The sequence below is a fragment of the Rhinolophus ferrumequinum genome, chromosome 5 (genome assembly GCF_004115265.2).
Source record: "Rhinolophus ferrumequinum isolate MPI-CBG mRhiFer1 chromosome 5, mRhiFer1_v1.p, whole genome shotgun sequence".
Classification (NCBI taxonomy): Eukaryota; Metazoa; Chordata; class Mammalia; order Chiroptera; family Rhinolophidae; genus Rhinolophus; species Rhinolophus ferrumequinum.
Genome location: NC_046288.1, coordinates 29,095,103 through 29,112,598, shown reverse-complemented (window position 1 = coordinate 29,112,598; position 17,496 = coordinate 29,095,103). Strand labels below are relative to the sequence as shown.

At 37.4% G+C, this 17,496-nt stretch overlaps 1 protein-coding gene across 11 annotated transcripts in view; it reads right to left on the bottom strand.

Moving 5' to 3' along the window:
* The window catches only part of SLC4A4 (solute carrier family 4 member 4), a 348,583-nt gene that overhangs the window by 116,799 nt on the left and 214,288 nt on the right, over positions 1-17,496 (bottom strand). The gene's annotated exons all lie outside the window — the stretch shown is intronic.

The following is a 17,496-nucleotide window of genomic DNA, read 5'->3' as shown; positions in this document are numbered from 1 at the left end:
TACATGTAGTGCTCCCTCGGCAGAAAACCCATAAAGAATATCAAGGAAAGTGAAAAACTAAAACCATATTCCATAGCCATAACTCATTCTTTAAAAACTTTTGTAAAGATTAGAAGAGATAAGATGTAAAATGCCTAGCAAGATACAAAAAAACGTGGGGCTCACTTCTTCCTTCTTCTTTTTAGTTTCTCCAACACAGAAAGTAAACCTCCCCACTGCCTTCTTTCTTCCTCAGTGCATACTGGGGAGACCATCTGAATGTGCTCTGTCTGAAGTGATGTGCTACTCCTGCCTTTATCTTCCAATGGTATACAAACCCTAATATCATACTACTCAACATAAATATAATATAACCTAGTAAAGTGTACTTTCTGCAAGTTAAAATTAGCCTCCAACGGGACTGGGATAAAGAAGCAGGCCACCAAAAGTAGCCTTGTGAAAACTAACCCCTGGGATAATTTTGAAATAGATTTGACCTACCAAGAACTACGTATGTGTACTTATTTGGAGCAGACCTACAGTCTCAACCTCTGGAGATCCTGGAGTATGATAGTTGGAGACCAGTTCATTGCCTACAGATGGCTTCTATGCTTAATTGACGACTGTCCCTATCGCTCATCCTCTTCCCACTTTCCAGCAGCTCTCTCACTCATCTGAACAAAGGACTGATCTAAACTAATTAAATTCTAAGTCAATTAGCCTACACCACATACAGGGAAAATAGTTCTTCTCACTGAAAGCTCTGTTCCAGACTTTCTTTATAATAGGGGGTTCCCAGCACAAGACCAGGCCTAACTCTTTAGTCCCAAGTACAAGGAGCTTGTTTTGCTTCTAGGTTCTTTACAGCTATCAAGATGAGAGGCTCTTCCTACTTTACCAGAGATCTGCTTTGGGTTTAGCAGCCAAAGCCTCAGCCAGTAATAAAGGGTTCCTTGGCCTTTGATTCTCTGTGTACACATTTCCTCTGATGATCTTCTAGAGAGAGGGGTAGGCAGAAGATAGGGTTTAGGTGTTCCTGAATAGCCTGGACAAACACCATCGTGAACATACCCCAGCATTCCATTCCTAAATCTTACTTCACTATAAATTATATGATTGCCGAATTAGGAAATCACAGAAGGGAAAAGATAAGAATAGCTGCTTTATAACTTAACCAGGTATTGCTTTTAATACCAAGACCAGAAAAGAAAAATTATCTTAAAACTTTTCTATTAAATAAGGATATTCTTTATTCATCCCTTAAGCTAGTTTGTGGGATAGGACTTTTTTGGTGTGACAGAGAGAACGACTAGAATAATTATTATAAACATGTTTTGTTTTGAATGGAAACTCTGATTGCCCTTTAGGATTTCTTCAAACTGTGATTTAGAAGAATATTTCCAATGGCTAAATTTATAAACCACTGACCCAGTGTCTAAGAAGCTTAAAAAGACGCAATTGCTTGTTCGTCTACAGAATCCAAAATTTAGACAATCACTTATAAGGTTATTAGTACTGAACATCCATGATATGGTCTCAGATTTCCAGAATGCATGAAATATGACAGAATGCAATCAAATTCATTAAATGAGACAAGATGCCAAAAGGCTCTGTGGCTGCATGTTTTTACTTTTTGAACACTCTCCTATTTTTGTTTATTCCATTTAAAAAAATACAAAATGAAACCAGTTCCCTGAGGGTGAAAATTTGATTTTCTAACTTCTCCTTCCAAATATAAACATCTTACCACCATTAATGCAAATGATTCTGCAAAGCAGCACATTTACAAATGGCTATTAAACTAAATATAACATTAAGTACAATCCATCAGTTCTGAATTCCTAAATAGGATGAAATTTCAAGTACTGACCTAGTTTAAAAATCAACTTGTCAAAATCTCTAGTCACATTTTCTGTTTTATATCATTAAAACATAATATTGTTAGTGTTTATTGCTAGTTACAGTTTTTAAAACTTTCACATTTACTATCTTAATTGAATTCTTACTGCAAGCTTATGATAAATATATTTTTAAACCATCTTACAGATCAGAGAAACTAAAGTTCAAAAAGTTTAAGGAATTTCAGAGGCTCCTATGGCTAAACAGCCAGGCCAGGACAGTAATTCTAATTTTTAATGCTCTGTCCGCTTCACTATACTGTGAAATTCTGATATTCCTGATGAATATGTTTTACTACCTAAAGCGTAGAAGATATTGTTCTGAAATTTCTGAACCTTTTGTATAGCAAACCAGTGTTAAGCATCTAAAGTAGTTTAGGCTCCATACAGAAAACAACAAAAAAACAAGACAAACAACTGAAAGAACAACAACTCATAGATATAGACAATAGTTTAGGGGTTACCAGAGAGTAATGGGATGGGGGAAGCAGGGCTCTAGAAGAGGGTAAACGGGGTCTAATATACGGTGATGGAAAGAGAACTGACTCTGGGTGGTGAACACACAATGTGAGACATAGATAATGTATTACAGAATTGTACACCTGAAATCTATGTAACTTTACTAACAATTGCTGCCCCAATAAAATTTAATTTAAAGAAAAAAAAATTAATGACTATATTTTAAAGTATTTAACAGTACTTAATTGCAAAAAAAAAAAAAAAAAAAGAAAAGAAAAGAAAAGAAAAAGAAAAAGAAAAAGAAAAACTACGGGGTGGGGGGCAGGAAAGCCAAAAACCCAAATAAAGAGAATGGCATTTTAAAAAGTATTTAAAGAAAATCAAGAACCTGTAAACTCTAGGTGATAGTTAAGTTAGGTAATATTTTAAGAGTTATTTTTCCTCTTTCATTGTTGTGTCATGAACTCACCATATGTAAAGGCAGGTCACCTACTCCATGCGTCAAGGAAAGAGAGTTGAAATAATCTATATAGCGGGAAATGCCCTGCCCCTGGTTTCTCCTTAAATGTTACAAATACTCCTATAAATGCTAGCTATACACTTATGCCTCTGAACTCTAGCCAAGAATTACAGGAAAGGTAAGCCAGACAACTCTGATTCCCCCAACTTTCCTGATTTTGTTCTACCACAGGACTTTAGCCTTCCCTCTGAAATTATACCTATCACAATGCATTCATTAATTGACTTGGCTGTGACTCTCATTAGACTATAAGTATCTTTTAAAAGGATTCTAAATTACCCTATAAAAAGAAACGATATATTATTCAACTTTGTTTCTCGAGTGCCTTATAAAGGCACCACCTCGCAGGAAGTGTTCACTAAACGCTTGTTAAATGCATGGAATCCATGTGATCACACCTGTGTCATGGTAGCCTTACGTTCTGCATAAATACAAGCAAGGACACTGAAGTCTCCAAGAAAGGAGCTACATTTGGTAGTAGCAAACTTGAGAAAGGTCTCTGGTGAGAAGAATAGAGCCTTTACTGGTTCCAAAACCTAGGAACGTAGGTCAATGAAAACTGTAGGGTGGCTTGATAGTTACCATTCACTGTTGTTTAAAAATTCCTGAAGTGCCTTAAAGTAGTACCCTTCTCCAGGATTTACTGGTGAGACTTTGAAAGGGGTCCTGCTTTTAAAGAATAGTTGTATGTTGAATGATTTCCTAATTTAAGATTTTGAATCTCTCATCAGAAAAACTGCACTCTAAAGGCATTATTGTCATCAAGAGGCACAAAAGCCTTCAACAATAATTTTAAATTAACACTGATAATGATTACTAACATTTTTTAATCAGTGTTCCTGGCCAGACACTGAACCAGGAACTCTACACTCAGTATCTTATTAAACTCTCACAACATTTCTATAAACTGCTACTATTGTCGTCACTATTTACCCAAGAGGACATGAGATTTAGAGATTACACAAATTGTCTGAGATCATGACACTAGGAAAGAAAATTCAAACCAAAGACTGTCTGTCTGTCTCCAGAGACCAGGATTCACCATGCTAAGCTTGGTGGTTGCCCTCCAGTTGATTTAAATTCAAAGAGAAAAAGAGAATGATCTTTAGTGAGTTAGACAGAGCTATAAGCACATCTCAGTTCTTCCTTTTTCTAGCTAGTGGACTCTGGGCAAATTACTGCATTTCTGTAAGCTGAGTTTCCTCATCTGTAAAATGGGGATAATGAGTGACCCCTCACAGATGTAAAAGGAGTAAATCAGATAATATTTCAAAGTGTTTAAGCATAGTGCTCAGCAAGTTAACAGGCTGCTTAATAAATGTAATAAATAGAGGAACCCAAAGAACATCAGTGGGAACAGAATGTTGAAAACAGAATTGAGAACAATTAAAAGGCAGAATACACAGGAATGGTTGAATGCCTGGATAGAGGAAGTGAAGAAGGAAGAGTCTAGAATGACACACAACACTAGAACTGCCTTTCTTCAAAGGCCCGATGCTTCCTAACATCAAAAGGAAATATTTCACCAATGCTAGTGAGTAACAACAGATGCACCAGTGAAAATCCGGCTCAGCACTAAAAATACTGGTGCCCTAAATTTTCCTTTTATTTTAACCTAAGCAATAGTTGCTGAGAAGACCACTGAGTTCCTTATGTTTTGCATTTGGCCTCTTCATTTGTAGAGTCATGTTGATAGTAATGTATTACATGTAGATTATATATAAAAACCTCCTAGCACAGTGTCTGAAATAGCCAAGTACATATTCAATAAGTGGTAACGATAACCATCATGTCAAAGTTTTAAGATAATCCTAGAATATATGGAAAACATGATGTCACAAAATAAAACTTTTCTCTCCCAAAGGAATAAAGTTACGCTGGTACTACATTTAATTCAGATATACAATTCTCTGAATTTTAGATAGAAATCTCTTTCCCTAGTTTGTATCATAGACTTAAAAACGTATATTCATCCAGCAGAGTAACTCTCTACGTTTAAGTTAATTCTACCGGCTGTACAGATGCTTGAGTTTCAACTTGAGAAGGCTGCAGAGATAACATTCCCGTGGTAAGGCTAAGATATAATGAAGGCTGAGATTAGTGTGGGTGGACCAGTGTAGCTATACTGTAAAACAAATATAATTCCTCGCAATAATGGCACCATTTTATCTGCATTCCCTCAGATGACGCCTTATCTTTGAATGACTGTTTTCAGCAGGAAATAAAACACGAAATGCTTTCCTTTTAACTTTCACCCTGCCTATCAATATCTATAAAGCAGTATCTGTTTACAGTCTTCCCTCTCCCACCCCCAGAAGAAAGATCCTAAACATACGGTTACTTTCATTCTTTCTGCCTCACAATCTACAGATGACACCTGGAGAGTAGGGTTGCAGAAGGAAAAACCAAAGAAAGACAAAACAAACAAGACCCCTAAAAATTAGTGTCGTGGTATTAGTGAAAGAGAAAATTATAGTTTAATGGGAAATGTTTCACGGACATTCTTTTCTGCTCACATCCCAGTTGGCTAGCTAATAAAAAACAAATACTATTTAAAAACAAAAAGTTCAAGTCATGAGAGGTGGGAAGGTAGAATCATCAGAGGCAATGTATGCAACCCAGAGTAGAAAGCTAATGGCTTGACAAACACCTATGCAGAATGCTTTTCTTGTGTGGGAACTGAGGAAATACCGTCCACCACCCCCACTGTTTGCTCCAACCCAATGCAATCCATGAGCCCGGCAAAGCTGAGCCCTTTCTACCATGTGATCTTCAGGCTTCACACTTTCTACTTCTCTGTCCTCGACTTCACGTGCAGTTCTCTTCCCTCGGAACAAAAAGGAAAAGGCAAGGCTCTTATCAAAGCACAGAGCCAACAGTTCTGGACTAGGGGACCAGCTGCTCCATGGGCACTTTGTAATTTTTCGCAACTTTTTGTGCCTTAAGAATTATTTTGCATTTCTCTGGTGAAAGCATCCATTGTTTCATCACAAATTCAACTGGATACTTGACATTGAAAAAGGTTAAAAACCACTACATTAGACAACACATAGTGAAGCCAAAACTGCTACTCTCTGAGGTTTAGACCTTTATACACACTTCAGATGGAAAGATTTTTGTGGCCCAAGGGTTGGGAAATTTTGGCTTTCTAATCACTAGGGGAAGAGACACCAGAATGCCACAATGGGAAAAGGGAAGACTACCACTCTACTCTAGACGCTTGTCACCAAAAGAACATGTTCCCCAGCTGATTCTCGCAGAATTCTGGAAAGGGAAAGGAACTACAGGGGCCAGTTCTGGCTCTCCTGGGGCTCAGAGAAGTTACTTAATTCACAGTCACACTCCTAGAACAGCGGCAGGGGAAGGGCAGGTTCCCTCTCCTGAGCCCTATTTCTGTTCCCCCACTTCTGGGACAGAAAATAATTTTAAAAATCCTCCATTCAAATACTTTTTTTTAAAAAAAGCCATTAAGTGCAAGTGGTTAAATGTAGAAGAATTTTCCATTCAGCATATCAAACGTGGTGACAAAAATCAGCCTGAAAACAGCAAGTAGTCATAAATCTTAAGACCTGACTGGGTGGGTGCTTTAATGTCTGATTACCTTGGGTCTAATAAGAAATTGCCAATAAAATGTCCATCCAAAGAGAGACAAGGGAGGTAAAGCTCACCATCTATTGAATTCCAAATGGCTGCTAGCAGTTCTCTGAGAATTCAATGTGATCAGCTGGGAAACATTTAAACCAGGTCCTTCCAGGGCTGGAATGCACAAGGAACCATATGGCCCCAGCAGAACACTTCAAACAGGCAGCTGTATGGCTATAATTAAATCTGTAGGAGGCATGCTATTATTTATTTAGCAGAATTTTTTTAATGTACCCTTCACTTAGGTCTCTGAGAACATGCACCAAATTAGAACAATAGAAAATACTGAGGAAGAAGAAAAAGGGGAGAGTAAAGTTCTAAGCAGGCGACAGCTACACAAAAATTTCCCTGCAAGGTTCCTCATTTGTACCTGGTGGGCTCCGAGTAAGCACCAGTGGGTTCTGATCACTTTACGAACATGAATATTGAGCCTGAGGGTCTGTTCACTCCTTTGTCCCATGGTACATCCCAGTGTAAATTCTACCTCTTTTTTGAATTTTGAATTTTTTAAATCTCCATATGCCATTCATTCCACATTCATCAAATCAGAACATCTTAAAAAACTCAAAGGTTATCTAACCCCATTTCCTACTCAATGACCTAATATTCCTAACATCCTATATTCCTACCATATAGTCATCTGCTTCTTCTTGAACATTATGGATAAGACAAAAGCATTCAATTCAAAGATTAATTCAAATGTCACCTTTGTCTACTCCCCAGCCCCTGGCAGAATTCGTACTCCCTTCTCTAGCTAAGACCTCTGCCACCGTACACTATTTACAGATTTGTCTCACCGTCTATAATCAGAACCCCTGAAAGGTAGAGATTGTATCCTATTCATTTTTATAGTCCTGTTCCCTAATACAGATTTAGTGCAAAGGAGGACTTAATAAAAGCATCACAAATAAGTTAGTGAAAAAGCTCTATGAATAATCAAAGACACTAGTAGTCAAAGACACTAGGAGAAAAGATAAACTTTTCTAATCTCTGACCAAAGGGTTTTTCTGAAACAAGTCATCCTGATACATAACTGGATTTCAACCTGACTTGTCCTTTTTTTTCATTTTCAATAATATACTTGGATCTTTACCATAATACGGTCTTTGGAATCTAAACTATAAGAAAAATGTAAAGTGAAAAGGGTTAAAATAATGTATAAAACAAGTAAATTCTTTAATAAATGCCATTTTATGCCATTCAATGATACATCCTTTCCAGGTTTGATCTGCCTTAACTCTAATTTCACACTATCTCATGTCATACAAAATGAAGTAGCTCATGTCTAAAAGTAGAACACTGGACAGTCCTTGATTTGAAATGTGCCATGCTTGGGAAAACTTAGCAATACCATGTCATCTTGCAATAGAACATCATTCTGTACTGACAGTTGGCTTTTCTAACATGTCCTTATGACACACTGCACTTTGTTTTAGGTTGAAAAAAAAAAAAAGTTCAGTGTTTTCTTTAAACTATGTCAATCAGCCAGTTAACTACAGTCATTGAGCTCTCATTATGAGAAAAATGTGCAAATGAATTTTAACAAATGAAAGAGCAAACTGTATTTGAAATATTAACATTTACATGATTGCCCTAGATGAAAAAAAAATTTAATGTATGAGATGGGCAAGAATTTCAAGTGCATTCAAGCAACTGGTTAACCTAATGAAACACTGTCAGTGATCGTGACCAGAAATACTAATTTTTAAAGTGGCCAGAATGAAAAGATAAGACAATAACAATACTTGGAGAAATCACCATCTTCTGAGAAACTCTCATAGTCAGTCGTTTTCTCAGCCTTTAGAAAAAGTTCTGAGAGAAAGGGTAAGGGAAAGATGATTCTCCCCAATTAGTCGCCATTATCATTTCCCTCAGCAACTAATTTAAGGGTCCTACCTCTTCCTCCTCCCCAGACCCTGGGCCTCCCCACCCCATCCCCTAAAGAAGATGAGACACACAACAAACAATAACAAACAAGTGAGTCCCCGTGAAATGACAAGTAGTAAATGCTGGGTGGTTTTAGAAATTTGAGACAGGCGTAATCAACATGAGTCAGAATGTTCAAGGACGTACGTAAGAGAAAAATAGCATTTGATGTAGGTCTTGAAAGAAAGGTAGGACTTGTAGCAAGAAAATGGGATGCATGGGTCCAAAGGAAATGTTCATGCAATAACAATATTCATGGAAGGACAGGCACATTTTATTAGAGTGCAAGTAGAGCAGTGGAGTATAGAAATTAAGAGCATGAAACCCCAAAAAGCCAAATTAACAATGTAAAGTTGAAAGGTAAGGAATGGAATCTAAAATGGACCTGACTTCCATCCTAGCGAAACTTACTGCAAAACAAAACCAAAAATAAAAAGCAGGAGCACATGCACTGTGGTCCATGGACAGGTCAATTGGCTAAATAATCTAATCCACTTTGGCTAATTCTACAGGTAACTCTAACTACAAAAAAAAGTTAACATTGAAACTCTGTACTTCATCAAATTTTGGAGATTACTGACCCTTATTGAAAGAATTTTTAGAAGTCACATTACTTGCCACTTTTTGGGTAAACCAAGTCATGCATACGTCAAAACTGCACATAGTTACATTCTAATTTATTTCTCACATTTCATACCTCACTCTTTCTCCAAGGAAGAATGTTTCATTTGGTTAAAACACTTATCTTCTGTTCTCTAAAACAGAAAGATGCTTCTAAAGTGCCCTGTTTCTCTTTGATTGATGGTTCCACCCACACTCTTATCTTGTCTTCCACTGAACGGCTCCACTTTACTGTAAGCATCACAGTGTATTTGGTCTGTCTAGTTAGATATAAAATCATAATCTGAGGTCATGTATTATCCTTTTCCAAATTACATCAGCTTCTTCTCACTGACCTCAACCAACACCACTCAGGGTATGAACACACAACACAAGTGTGGTTCATTGAGTCTTTTAATCACTATGGCAGCAGAAACCTCCGGCCACCATAACAACCTTAAGAATTGTTGGTTTATTTAATAGTAATTCTGGTGATTAGCCTATTCAGCATGATGTGTGCCTCAAAAACAGACCCTAGGCTGGTAACTCTCAACTGGACACCTGGGGCTTAGCACCAGAAAAGACCACAATGCAAATAGGCAGAATTCACTGCATTTATTAACAGCACAGGCTCCTGTGCTCATCTAAGCTCCACCACTCAGATGTTATTTAAGTTTGAGGAACTTACTTACTTTTGTCATGCCTAAGTTTACCAATATGTAAAATAGGGTTACTAGTACCAACCAAAGCATTAGTGTGAATATGTGCCCAGTCTACGTTAGTTGTTAATTATTCTTTAAAGAGGAATAGACTCAATACAATCAGGTAAAGCCCCTGAATAATTAACAGTTCAGCTAAATTTGAAGTTCAAAGCTATTACAGCAGCCCCTATACAATGAGCCAGTTACTTTCTAGCCTCTTGTATGTGTACCCATAGAACACTGATTAGGCAGTAATGTCAGCTTGGTATGATTAACCACTGCCTTTCGAATTGTATAAAAAATTATACCTACCCTTTAACATGGCAGCAGAAAAGAAAAAAGCATGCTTGTTTTCAGTTCAGTTCCATTCTAGGAAGTGAAACCAGACCATTGGTGGCAACACAGAGAGAAATCAGGAAGCACTGCTGGTGATTGATAAGGTCATGAGATTCTGCTAAGTCAAGTAAATCAACTAGCCACTGGATCAATCAGACAAGTGAGATGGAAACAGTGGGAAGCCCTTCTCTTTCTGAAGAAGAGCAAGAGAAACTTCCTCCCATGGCACGGCCTCTTCATAAATCTCCTGTGCAGAGAGTCAGTGTTGAGAGGAAAACAGGGAAGCAGCAAAGCGCCAAAATCTGCAAATACTCCTTAACATGCAAAGAACAACTCGCTGATCCTTTTATCAGTTTTCCCAGATGACAACACTCCTTCAAAGCTCCTAATAAAGCATTCCACATAAGGTATAAACTACTCATTTAACTAACTTTATGGTCTAGATGTAAGTGCACTCAAAATTCTCTTGGGGATAGAGGAGAGGGGAGGAAGTAGGTGCAAAGCCAAGCTGCAAACGTGGTGAATAGTACTTCAAGGAGAACACTTGTCCAACTTTTCTTACAAAGTTCCTTTTTTGTTCCAAAGGCTGACCACCAAGAAGGGTTCTTGAGATGAAGCCATTTTTGGTTGCCAAGGACATTCCCACAAAGCCTGAAGGATTTCTCTCAGAGCTGGGAACAGCAGCACCCTTAGCAAAAGCAATAAGAAACATACAGGTGGCCAAGTCTACTGCCACTTCACTTTTCACCTTCTTGCTTCATAACATGGGCACATTAACCAGCTCAGAATCCAATTAGACCAGGAGAATCACCCAGTTTTAGCCTCAATATTATAAATTTCTGAAAAAAGCCCCCAAAGTGGGTGGGGAGGCAGATGCTAGTGACTGAGATTCTTTTCACTTTGAGTTGCTAAGCTTTTAGTGGAGTGACTCATACAGGAGAAACTCAAAAGTGAATAGCAAACAGTATCCTAGCAGTGGAGGAGAATTTATTACAGTGTTTAAAAGATCTAGGAGACAAATTAGTATAATCTTTTGGGAAGGTAACTGGCAATACGGTGACCCAGCAATTCACTTATAAAAATTTCTTCTCCAGAAATACTCATGGAAGAATGCAAAAATAAATAAATAAACAAATGAAATTACAATAAGGGTATTTCTTAAAGATTTTTTTGTACTTACAAAGAAATGAAAGTAACTAAATATCAATTAAAGATCACTTAAATAAAATGATTCATATGTACTATAAAACCTTCAAGAAGAATAGGATAGATATCCATGGTATTCTGTTCGGTTTTTTAAAAATGCAAGTGCAGAACACTGTGGTCTCATTTGTATTTTATATAAATAAATGTATAGGCATTTATTTACAGAAAGTTCCAGAAGATTATTTTGAGGATGAGAATTTGTGAATTTTCACTTTCCATTTTACTCATTTTTTTTGCTTTGTTTGATTTTTTTAGCAATTTTGTATACTTTTGAATCAGAAAAAAAGTAGTTTTAAAAAATGTTATAGATAATAACAATAACATGTTACTATAACAGGTAAAGAATAATTCCATGTGTATACCTGCAACTATTATAAAGATTTTTTAACTATGCCCTTAGAGTGTTCATCATAAGATATTGCTGCTTTCTGGTTTTCTAATAATTTCCCCTTTCCAAGGGGGAAAGAGTTTTGTTTTGTTTTATTTTGTTTTTTTGGTTTTTGTGCGTGTGGTGGTGGTCAGAAGTGGGTAACGTGACATGAAAGTAGACATCCGTCAAAGATAATTGTTGATGGCATTCTACTACTCTCTGCAATGTATTCTGAAGACATTCATGGCATAGAAATACAGTGGAATGCCACTGATCCGAAAGAGAAAAACAAAAGTGGCATCAAATATAAAACATTCCAGTGAACTATTTAAGACATGTAAAACCTGCTACGCCTTTTACTAACTGTCAAATACAGGACTGCCCTGCAGTGCCCCCGGAGTTCCGTTCTTTCACTGGTATAAGTAAGACTGTGGTCAAGATCCCACTTGGCTGCTCTGTCCTCCTACACACCCTGATGCCCCTTTCTGAACAATGAAAACAAAGATGCTTGTTTCCTCAGACAGGCCTCTAGCAAAGGTTTCATGAGTCATGTGTTTTACCAGCTGACACAACTGACATTAGCCAATAGTAACGTCAAGAGAGCAGGACGTATAGGTACAATCAATCACTCAAAAGCTCAATCTCAGTACTCTCCTTGGCCTGTGTCTACTTCTAGTGCATTAAAGTACTTAATTTTTATTAATATTAATTAATAATTTGATCTAATGGAAACTATTTTAATTAGGGAACTCTTTTTCTTTCTTACAATTCTCCTATGGAACAAAAGAACTTCCTTTTCTGACAGGAGGAAGGTCTTGATGTCTATAGCAAACTGGCGGTTGGGTCTCCAGTGCTCTGAGTGGAACGCAGAAGGGTGCTCACCCAGTGCTTAATTATAGGAACACCACCAGTTGATCCAGAATACGGGCAAATTCCTCCATCTTGTCACACAGCATCCAGGGATCTTTTCAAAACGTAAATCAGAACACAAAACTCCTACAATAGTGTCTCACTGCACTTAGGATAAAATTAAAAGGTCCCCCCACGGACTTCCCTGGCCTCACCTACCTCTGCACGCCTGCTACTTTTCTCTAGCTGCTCTGGATTTTTTTTTTTTTTCCTTCTTCCTCCTATTTCTTGAATACACCACACTCATTCTTGCCTGAAGGCTTTACTCTAGCTTTCACTCAGCCTAGAAACCACTTCCCCCAGATCTTCTCTCGGGCAAACTCTCCTACCTACAACAGCTTTCCTGTACCTCTCCACATTATCCTGCTGTATTTTCAGGATAGCACTTATCATTGTGTGAAATGCTCCTGTTCATTTGTTTACTTGTTTTTGATGTTTATTGTCTATCTGCGCCTAAAAAGCACACCAGCTCTATGAGTCAAAAGATTTATCTTTCTCATTCACGTCTGGAATCCTACCACATTTTCTACTACAGATATACTTTTTGAATGAATGAACGAGTTTAAATCATAGTAGCATACAATTATTGGGGGATTTAGAAGTTCAAACTTATTGCAACTTCATAATTCCTTAAAACCATAGTTCTAAATTTTACAAAACTCCTCTTTTTTCTTACCTGAAAACACAAGATAGACATTAGTTTACTTAAGGCAGGTTTATCTACTTCATTTTCAAGGTGACACATTACCGATTTTTAAATGAATGCTAGTTTTCTGATCCAGATAAATAGCTTTCACAGAAGAATAGCATAGTTCGGGAAAATTCAAAAAAAAAACGGTAAAATTCAACTGTGTTTGAATTTAATTGGGATACAGGTTCAAAAACACGGGTCCTTGATGTCAGTATGAATATCGGTGCTTCTCAAACACTGCTAATACCACTGATTATTAATTCTTTAAGAATACAGAAGAGAACATAAGGTGGGAGAAGAAAGGTACATAAAGTCAAATTTCTTGTAGAACGGGGAAAAAGATGATGACAAACATCACTGTTGTTAATTATTTAAGCAGCAAGCTAATTTCCTTTCAAAGGCCCTCCAAAGATAATCAGTCATCGCAATGGCTAACACCATTTCCAGTCAAGGACAATTGGTGAAGAAAAGCTGTAGCCGCTGAACCAGGCAGTTACCAAAAGTGTAGTGACTTAGTGACACTGGACGACTGTAACCACCTCCTCACAACACGCCTTTGTTCTCAGGTTCTCACAGATGTGATTCCATTTGGAGCTCTCATGACACAGCAGTGTTTCACTGGTCCCTGAAAACATGCTAAAGACAAATATTGTCCCCTCGGAAAACATGAATCTTCCTTACCTACTGCACCTTCTCCAAGAAGTGGAGCAAGACTACCCAGTGCTCTGTGTAAATTAGAGAGTTTTTCTGGTTGAGCCACGAAAAAGAGAAGGCGGCGCTGTTCTCCTTTTCTGTCACTGTGAATATGAAATAGTTACTAACGCTAAGGGAAGCTTTATATGGGCTTTAGGATGGGGATCTTCAAAACTATGAAAAGGTCATCTCTGTCTAATTTAGCTGACTCCCTCCTATATTACATATATGTAAGAAAAGGGTTAGGAGTCGTTCAAACACAAAGTGTTTCTAGATTTCATTTTAAGGAAGTCATGGGCTTAGTTATTTCAAACTTGCACATGGTTTAATGGTTTCATCCTCTTACTCTCTGACAAAATATTTAAATTCAGGACTATTTCTGTAAAAGACAAAAACTTCAAAAATAATAATCAAGACAGCCAAGTATATTTAAAGATAAAAGTCAATAATAGTGCTAAAAAATGATAACAATACTCTTTAGGAATTAACCTTAGGCCAAATTCCACCAGAAGACCTATGGGTAGGTTCTCAGAAAAGCTAGCTAAGCTAAATAATGAGTATCATGGAAGTCATAACCACGTAAGTTACAAGGTTATCTGAGTCCTAAGTGTCTTCCTGAGAATCTGCAAGGTAATTCTACATCTACTACATGCACTGCAATCTATGGACTGCAATTTCACTTAGGCTGGTCTTGTAATTGTGAGGTGTTATTGCAGTATTGAGAAACCCGGAGGAAAAAAGTCAATCTCTTTTAAAGTCATTGCCCCACTTAGCACACGGTACTTCCACCAGAGAGTTAAAGCTAAGAGGTAACATGATGAGAAAGATTTTACCCTCACAGCTGATTCCATACTTACTGAAACTGAGAACTAAACCCACTGTAGTTGATAAGCACCCGTTGATTGCACTTGTAAATCTTTTAAAGAACAGAAAAGGAATAAAAAGAGAGAGAAACAAATCAAACTAAGGAAATTGGGGAAGGTAAGTGGACAATGAAGGGAAACACCACCATTGTAACAAAATAGAAGAGATTATTTATGAAGAGCTACAAGCAGAGGAGCTCCAGATGTAATTTTTTAAATCTACTTATCCCAGGTGTTTTTCTGCTTAATAACTATAGCATCCAACTTGGAATATTGTTGAAGCATTGAATCACCTAAATTTTGGCTATGCTCTTCTTCTGCTGTTAACTATTCTGAGGTATTTCTCAGTAAGGTAGCCGCTACTAAAATCATCAGTACATAGGCTTGGCAGAGCCAGCGAGAAAAAGTATAGTGTACAGATTTGTTTCTACTGTTTCCCCAAAACAGAATCTCATAAAAAAATATGCCTTCAAATTTGGTCACTGTGTAGCTGTCAGAAAGAGAAAATCTGCTCCCGTTTCTAACTCTGAACGTTAAACCCATTTCTTGTGCTACTGGGAAGTTATATAGCTCCGGGAAGTCATGAGGCACCATCACAACGGTTCAAGTTGTATCCGGGCAGAATAATCAGTCAATCAGAAACTTCAGTTCCAGTCGGATGGAAGTTTTGCGGCCAACTTGGAAACGCATACAGAACAAGTTTGACTTTACTGCCAAGATCATTTCCAGGACACTGGCTAATTAATTATAAAAGCTTTTTCAAAACAAATTTGTGCCTGGTAACCTTTGTTTCCTACCCAGAGAAAAAAAGTACGTTAAAAAATAAAAGCCTGAGTTTATTGGGTTTTTCGCCATAGCTTCATCTTCTTGGCAAGCCCATTTTCTCCTTATCACACTAACATGATCCAGGGGTGTTTGTATTAGAAGTTACTAAAATAGTAGGTATAGAAACTGGAACTATTAGTTTGAATTCCTACTCTATCTTTGGTTGCAGAAGAGATCATGGGTCGATTACAAAGCTTCTTTTCAAACTTTTGGTGGGAAGCAAAGAACGTAGCTAGTTCTTTTGGTGGGGGATGAAGAGCGCATTGGATTAACGATGGCTATTATATTAGGTACCCAAAGATGGATGGTTGCTCTTAAAATGACATACAGGTCAATCTCATTTTCTGGCTTTAAAAACAACAAGAACAAAACTCCGGAATTAAATCTTCCCGGTTTCATTTTAACATAAACCTTAATGAATATTAAATGTTAGTGACAGGCATCAAAGCGTCTGGTTCCAAGAACTGCCATCACACAGGTTTTATAGCAACTTAAATCAACACCCCCAAATCATATGCTCCAGCCTATTGCTTCTAATACCTGAATCAAAATCTTATGTAATACACATCTTATGCCATCAGATTTCTTCTGCATATGCCCTGATATGAATTCCTGCCAAGAGAAGAACTATGCCTAATAAAAGAAGCCTTTCCTAAACACGCTTGCCTTATCCAGAATCAAGACCCCTGGCAAACTTCATTATTAGAATGTTGCTTGATAAATATTGAATGGCACCGAGACTGTGCAAAATTGTTTTGGCGGACCTAGACTTTGGCACCAAGACCTAGTTGACAAGAGTTGTCCTTTTTCTGCTACTGGTATGTACCTGCCAGTGTATCCCGCATTTACATCATCTTCACCCTGATGTTTCAAGAGGTAGGTAAATGGAGGGGAGGAGAGCTATCCATATTAGCATTTGAAAGGGGAGCAGCTCTAGGAACCAAGAATTAATCTCAGTATAAAAAGGGAGGAATTAGGCCTGACCAAAGCAGAGACCCTCTTCTAGGAAACATAAATAAGATGAGAAGGATAACACCAGATTTCAGAGAGTCTTAGAAGTCATATAGGGAATTCTGAACTTACCTTGACAGAAAATCATTATAAGTTTTTGATCCAGGGGAGAAATATGAGGGCAATAATATGAAAAGCACGTTAAATTGAGAAAATAGAGACATGGGATTAGTTCCAAAGGTTTTTCTAGCAATCCATTCTGAGATAGATGATAAAGGTTGAGCTTTATCGTTTTAGGGTTGAGCTGGTGAGAAGAAGGAAGGATTCAAAAGCTGCTTCACAAGAAAAAATAAATTTCACCTTTCCTGTTCTTTTTACAATTCACCAAGACCTATACACCTTATCGCTATTACAAGTATTGCCAGTTAAAGAGGAACATCGTCACAGAAAAGGCTTCATTGCCTTAGGAATATATAATTCAGATCTATCAATTCAGGGAGAGTTTTCATCCATTAGGACAAATAACTGGTTTGGGGTTTTTAAGTAAAATGAAAAATTACGTCTACTCACCATTTTCTATTATCCACCCAGATATTCACCCAACTGGGAAAATGGCCCACTTTCCACAATATTCTTTTTAAAGAAGGAAATTTGAGATTCAAAACCTAATTGCTCTTCATTTCAAATAGGCTACTTACTATGTGTTTTAGTAGACAAACAGCTAACAAACAGCTATATTACCTTTGCCTAAAGTATCCCACAAAAGTTAACAATTGCCAGCATTTCTTAGCCTTTTATAGTTTATCAGTGCATTTTTTCATGAAGTATCTCATTTAATCCTCACAATAACCCTGAGGTAGGAATTATTTTTACTATTTTAAAACTGGGACAACTATCGCTCCAAGATTTAAACTGCCCAAGCAGATA